The following is a 7,549-nucleotide window of genomic DNA, read 5'->3' as shown; positions in this document are numbered from 1 at the left end:
CCCATTAGGTATAACAAGTGCCCATTCTATTGAAGTATTTTAATATATGTACCCAAAAATATGTTAGTAATGTTTTGTTTTTTTTAAGATTTTGTTTATTTGAGCGGGCGCCTGGGTGGCTCATTTGTTAAGCGTCTGCCTTTGGCTGGGGTCATGATCCCAGGGTCCTGGGATCAAGTCCCGCATCGGGCTCCCCGCTCAGCGGGGAGTCTGCTTCTCCCTCTGCCTGCCGCTCTGCCTACTTGTGCTCTCTCTTAAATAAAATCTTAAAAAAAAAAGATTTTATTTATTTGAGAAAGAGAGCATGAGCTGGGGGAGGGGCAAAGGGAGAGGGACAAGCAGACTCCCCGCTAAGTGGGGAGCCCAACTCAAGGCTCCATCCCAGGACCTCGGGATCATGACCTGAGCCGAAGTCAGGACACTTAACCAACTAGCCACTCAGGTGCCCCAGTAATGCTTCTTACTCATTCATGGAGGTATTGAATCTCTACTGGGCCAGTCATTTTGCTGAGCAACATAGGGAACAGAACTAAACCAGACATTTTCTGTCACAGACAAGTCAACTCAAAACACCAAAACAGTTGGGGGCTTCTGGATGGCTCAGTCAGTTGAGTAACCGGCTCTTGATTTCAGGTCAGGCCATGATCTTGGGGTCATAGGATCGAGCCCATGTCTTCACACTTGGCACGGAGTCTGCTTCTCCCTCTCCCTCTGCTCCTCCCCCTACTCACGCACTCGCTCTCTCTCTTTCTAAAATAAATAAATAAACACAAAAAAACACCAAGACAGTGGTCAGAGCTATGGTAGAGCTATGCACATGGCACTATGAAAAAACAAAAATCACTTAACTCAGCCAAGGCAGGTGAGGAAGAGCCTCTAGGAGGTGACATTTGAACTGGATTTTATTTTACAGATTTTATTTACTTGAGAGAGAGCATGAGCAGGGGCAGGGGGAGAGGGAGAAGGAGACTCCCCGCAGAGCAGGAAGCCCAATGTGGGACTCAATCCCACAACCCCAGGGTCATGAACTGAGCCAAAGGCAGACATTTAACCCACTGAGCCACCAAGGCATCCCTGAACTGGATTTGAGGAATAGTCTTGTGGTTTTCGGAGGTCAGAGAGAGGGGAGGAGAGCGCTTGGAGCAGGGAAACACCAGGTGTATAAGCGGTCAGTGATGGGTGAATATGCCCTGTCTGGGTAATAAAAGTTTGCCTGAATGAAATATTGGATGTGGACATTGAAAAAGCAAGAAAAGCCTAGGAGGAAACTGAAGTTTCTGGCTTAGACTAGAGCGTAAATGCTGGTACATTTCACTGAGATCCTGAGTAAGTGAAGCCTGAGTTTGAGGGAACAAAGAGTTCGTTTGGGGCATTATTACATTTGAGGTGCGATGAGACATTCATGGGGAGACGAACAGTTTGGAGTTGGTTTTACAGATTGAGAGCTCAGGAAAGATTTAAGGGCTTAAGACAGAAGAGATACAGAAACAGACTGTGAGAGGCTAAGTCTTTGGATATAATTTTAAACAATCCAAAATCTCAGTGGCTTTACAAAAAAGGATTTTTTTTTTTAAGATTTTATTTATTTATTTGAGAGAAAATGAGATAGAGCACAAGAGGGGGGAGGGTCCGAGGGAGAAGCAGACTCCCTGCTGAGCAGGGAGCCCGATGGGGGGCTTAAATTACACAGTGTGTGATAAACTGTGCACAGTCAAAACCACCTACAATTGTTTTTTTTTAATTGAAATATATTCGACATAGTGTAAATTTAAGGTGTACATATCGGTTTGGTACACATATATATTATAATATGATTACCATTATAGTGCTAGGTAGCATCTTCACCTCACATAATTATTTTTTTGTGGTAGGAGTAATTAAGATCAGTCTCTTAGCAAGTTTGATGTTTATAATACAATATTGTTATCTATAATCACTATGCTGTGCATTAGATCTCTAGGACTTAGCTTATCTGCTAGTTGCTAGTTTGTACACTTAAACATTTCTCCTATTACCCCAACTCCAGCCCCCTGGTAACTATTATGTTACTCTTTTAAGGAGTTTGGCTTTAAGATTCCACATATAAATGATACTATACAGTATTTGTCTCTCTGACTTATGTCACTTAGCTGTCCTCAAGGTCCATCCACATCACAAATGGCAGATTTCCTTCTTATGACTGAAAATATCGCATCCTGTGTGTGTGTGTAATGTCCTCTTTATCCATTCATCAGGTGACAGGCATACCTAAGTTGTTTCCGTACCTTGGCTATTTATAATGCTACAATAAACAGGGAATTGCATATATCTCTTCAATATCCTGTTTTGGGTATATACCCACAAGTGGAATTGTTGGATCATATGGTAGTTCTGTTTTTAGTTTTTTGAGGAGCCTCCATACTGTTTTCCGTAGTGGCTGCACCAATTTACATTTCCACCAACGGTGAGTGCTCAAGGGTTCCTCTTTCTCCACATCCTCACCAATGCTTATTTCTTGTCTTCTTGATGACAGCCATTCTCATAGGTGTGAGGTGATATCTCATTGTGGTTTTGATTTGCATTTCCCTAATGATCGGTGATGTTGAGCATCTTTTCATATACCTGTGGCCATTTTGAGGTCTTCTTTGGGAAAATGTCTAGTTCCTCTGCCCATTTTTTAATCAGATTGGTCTTCATTATTGAGTAGTGTGAGTTGTTTTTATATATATATATATAATTTAACAGATTTTTTTAAAGATTTTATTTATTTGAGAGAGAGAGAATGAGAGAGAGCACGAGAGGGAAGAGGGTCAGAGGGAGAAGCAGACTCCCCGCCGAGCAGGGAGCCCGATGTGGGACTCGATCCCAGGACTCCAGGATCATGACCTGAGCCGAAGGCAGTCGCTTAACCAACTGAGCCACCCAGGCGCCCTATTTAACAGATTTTAATTCATTTTATTTTTTCTTGTGTAAAACTGCATACTGGCAACAGCTGGAGCCTGGGTCCTCTGCATGGAGACTCTGATGTGGGTCTTTACAAGATGGTCAGTGAATTCCATTTTGTTTTTTTTTTAGATTTTAATTTATTTGAGAGAGATATATAGAGAGAAAGAGCATATGAGTGGGGGGAGGGGCAGAGGGAGAGGGACAAGGAGACTCCCTGCTGAGCAGGGAACCTGATACAGGGCTTGATCTCAGCACCTTGAGATCATGACCTGAGTGGAAGGCAGACGCCTGACTGACAGAGCTACCTCAGGCGCCCTGGTCAGTGAATTCCTGATAGGGAGACTTAGTGAACAGTCTCTCTCCAGAAGTCAGAGGTGAGATAGCTGTAGGTCTTGGCATCAAGAGTGGCCTTGGCAAAGTTGCCTACACTGGCAGTGCAGCCCCTGGCTGAGGTGCAGCGGTCATCAATACGGGCCATCATCAGTAGCTTCTTGGGCATAGGGGCTGAGACAATGTCATGCGTCTGGGGGCAGGGATGAGGTGCACCAGCACAGAGCCATAGCGGCATGGTGTGGGGCTTGCTGATCTTATTCCATCAGTAGCCTTGCCACACAGGGATGATGGAAAGCTTCGCCAGGATGATGGCCCCATGGATGGCTGTTGCTGCCTTGGAGCACTTAACACCCAGAACAACGTGTGTATTGTAATTTACAATGGCAACAAATACTTTGAACCTGGTCTGATGGCCAGCATGGGTTTGCTTTTGAACAGGCATAATCTTCAAAACCTCATCTTTGAGGGATGCCCCCAGGAAAAAGTCAATGATCTCAGATTCCGTGATGGGCAGGGAGAAGAGATAGATCTCCTCCAGGGACTTGATCATGTCCTTTACCAGGCAGCCCAGCTTGGTGACAGGGATCCAATTCTTGGCCTTGGCCTTGTCTCCGAGAACTCCTTGGCCTTGGCCCCAGCCTCACCATGGCCACAACCCCCACCCTGCATGCCACTGCCAAGCCTCTGCGGAAGCCACCACGGCCTCCCATTCCAGGGCCCCCAAGCCCTTCAGACCTTCCCACTGCACCAGTGCCATCCGCCATTTAACGTTTTCTCCGAGAACTATTTATATATTTTGAATATTAATCTCTTATCCAGGATATGCTTTGCCAATATTTTCTCCCATTCTATACATTACCTTTCCATTTTGTTGTTTCTTTTGCTGTGCAAAATTTGCTTTTCATTTTGATGTAGTCCCACTTGTTAATTTCTGCTTTTGTTGTTTGTGCTTTTGGTGTCATAAGCAAAAAAACCATCGCCCAGACCAGTATCAAGGAACTTCTTTCCTGTTTTTTTCTAGGAGTTTTATGGTGTCAAGTCTTAGTCTTTGATCATTTTCAAGTTAATTTTTGTGGGTGGTATAAGATTAGGGGCCCAAGGCGCCTGGTGGCTCAGTCGGTTAGGCATCTGCCTTCCACTCAGGTCATGATCCCGGGGTCCTGGGATCAAGTCCCGTGTCGGGCTCCCTGCTCAATGGGGAGTCTGCTTCTCAGTCTCCCTCTGCCCCTACCCCAGCTCATGTTCTCTCTCAGTCAAATAAGTAAAATCTTAAAAAGAAAAAAATCAGGGGCCCAGTTTCACTTTTCTGTGTTTACCCAGTTTTCCCAACACAATTTGTTGAAATACTTTCCTTTCCCTACTGGGTGTTCTTGGCTGCCTTGTTGAATATTAATTGACCCTATATGTAGTGGTTTAATTTGGGGCTCTCTATTCTATTCCACTAGTGTGTGTGCATTGTTTTTATGCCAGTACCATGTGGTTTTAATTACTAAAGCTTTGTGGCTTAGTTTGAAATCAAGAAGTGTGATGCCTCAGCTTTGTTCTTATGATTGCTTTGGCTATTTGGGGTCCTTTCCGGTTCCATTAAAGTTTTAGGATTTTTTTTTCTATGTGAAAAATGCCATTGGGAATTTGATAGGGATTGTAATTAATCTAAAGATGGCTTAGGGTAATAGGGACATTTTAACAATATTCTTCCAATCCATAAGCATGGAATCCCTTTTCCATTTGCTTGTGTCATCTTTGATTTCTTTCAATGAAGTCTTGTAGTTTTGGCTATACAGATCTTTCACTTCCTTGGTAAATTCAGTTTATTTTGTTTTTGATGCTACTTTGGGATAGTTTTTCAGATGTTTCACTGTTCTAGAAATGCAACTGATTTCTCTATGTCAGTTTTATATCCTGCAACTTCATTGGATTTGATTAGTTCCAACAATTTTTTAATTGAATCTTTGGGATTTTCTCTATATAAAATATCATCTGCAACAAGAATTTTACTTCTTCCAGGGCACTTAAGTGGCTCAGTTGATTAAGTATCTGCCTTCAGCTCAGGTCATGATCCCAAAGTCCCGGGATCAAGCCCCACATTAGGCTCCCTGCTCAGCGGGGAGTCTGCTTGTCCCTTTGCCTCTCACCCTGCTCGTGCTCACACACTCTCTCTCAAATAAATAAAGTATTTTTAAAAAAATTTTTACTTCTTCCTATTCAATTTAGATTCCTTTTATTTATCTTGCCCAATTGTCCTAGCTAACATGTATTAAGAGTGATGAGAGTGGGCATCCTTGTCTTGTTCCTAATCTTAGAGGAAAAGCTTTTGATTTTTCACTGTTGAGTATATCTATATTCATCAGTTATGAGTCTTTAGCTTTATATGTAGGTCCTTATCTGGCTTTGATAGCAAGGTAATGCTGGTTTCATAGAAACAGCCTGGAAGTGTTCCCTTCTCTCTTTTTTGGAAGAGTTTCAGGATTGCTAACTCTTCTTCAAATGTTTGGTAGAATCTGCCAGTGAAGCCATCTGGTCCTGCACTTTTCTGTTTTAGGAGGTTTTTGATTACTGATTCAGTCTTTTATTGGTCTGTTCAGATTTTCTATTTCTTCCTGATTCAGTCTTGGTGAGTTCTTTTTCTAGGAATTCATAGATTTCTTCGAAGGTATCTAATTTGTTAGAATATAACTATTCATGGTAGGCTCTTATGATCCTTATTTCTGTAATGTCTCCTCTTTAAGCACTTCTGATTTTGAATCTTCTCTTAGTCTAGTGAACAGTCTTGTTAATTTCATTTATCTTTTTGAAAAAAGTTGCTTTGTTGATCTTTTCTATTTTTTTTTCTGGTCTCTATTTCATTTATTTCTGCTCTGATCTTTATTTCCTTCTGCTAACTTTGAGCTTAGTTTGTTCTTTTTATAGTTCTTTGGGTATAAAGTCAGACTGTTTGAGATCTGACTTAATATATGCATTTATCACTATAAACTTCCCTCTCAGAACTTTTTTTTTTAAACTTTATTTATTCATGAGAGACAGAGAGAGAGAGGCAGAGGGAGAAGCAGGCTCCCAAGAAGCAGGGAGCCCGATGCGGGACTCGATCCCAGGACGCTGGGATCACGACCTGAGCCGAAGGCAGACGCTTAACCATCTGAGCCACCCAGGCGCCCTCAGAACTGCTTTTGCATAGGTTTGGTATGTTTCCATTTTCATTTGATAAATTTTATTTCCCTTGTAATTTCTTCTTTGACCCATTGGTTCACAAGTGTTGTTGAATTTCCACATATGGATTTTCCATTGTTGATTTGTAGTTTCATACCATTGTGGTCAGAAAAGATGGTTGGTATGATTTCAGTCTTCTAAATTTGCTAAGACTTGTTTTGTGTCCTTTCATATAATCTATCCTGCAGAATGTTCCTTGTGTACTTGGGAATAATATATTGTTGGTATTGGATGGAATGTTCTATATGTCAGTTAGGTCCATTTGGTCCAAAGTATGGTTCAATTCCAACATTTCCTTATTGATTTTCTGTCTGGATGACTTACCCACTGCTGTAAGTATTAAAGTCCTCTGCTATTATTCTATGGTCTTATTTCTCCAGGTTTGTTAGCATTTGCTTCCTTAGTGCTCCAGTGTTGAATGCATACATATTTATGATTGTTCTATCCTCTTGCTGTACTTACTGATCTTCATTATATCTGAAGGTCAGTTCAGATATAATGACTTTTATCATTATATAATCTTCTTTGTCTCTTGTTACCATTTTTGGCTTAAAGTTTGTTTTGTCTAATGTTCAGTATGGCTATCCCTGCTCTTCTGGTTTTCATTTGCATGTCATTTCTTCTTCCATCCTTTTACTTTGAGCCTGTGTGTGTTCTTAAAGCTGAAGTGAGTCTCTTGTGTGAAGCATATAGTTGGGTCTTACTTTTTTTTTTTAATCCAGCCACTTTGTGCCTTTTGATTGGTGAATTCAATTTACATTTAGAGTAATTATTGATATGTAGGGATTTACAACTGCCATCTTACTGATTCTTCTTTCCTTCTTGTTTCTGTTTCACCTCTGTGATTTTCCATGGTGGGTATACCCCATGTATATGTTTCCTTTTTTTAATCTTTTGTCAATCTAGATTTTTGCTTTGTGATTAACATGAGGCTTACCTAAAACATTTCATACATGGAACAGTCCATTTTATGCTGATAGCAACTGATCTTCACTTGCCTATTAAAGGCTCTACACTTTTACTCCTATATTTTTATCACAATTCATCTTTTTATATTGTGTAGCTAGCAAATTACAGTAGCAAG

The 7,549-nt window shown here is 41.2% G+C and overlaps 1 pseudogene; it reads right to left on the bottom strand.

Annotated features, from left to right (window-relative positions):
* Nucleotides 1-2,847: 2,847 nt before the first annotated feature.
* Nucleotides 2,848-5,245, bottom strand: LOC113934353 (annotated as a pseudogene).
* Between the last annotated feature and the right edge of the window lie 2,304 nt (nucleotides 5,246-7,549).

This window comes from Zalophus californianus, chromosome 4 (genome assembly GCF_009762305.2).
Source record: "Zalophus californianus isolate mZalCal1 chromosome 4, mZalCal1.pri.v2, whole genome shotgun sequence".
NCBI lineage: Eukaryota > Metazoa > Chordata > Mammalia > Carnivora > Otariidae > Zalophus > Zalophus californianus.
Note: the sequence above shows the minus strand (reverse complement) of the source record. Positions and strands in the feature narration are given on the sequence as shown.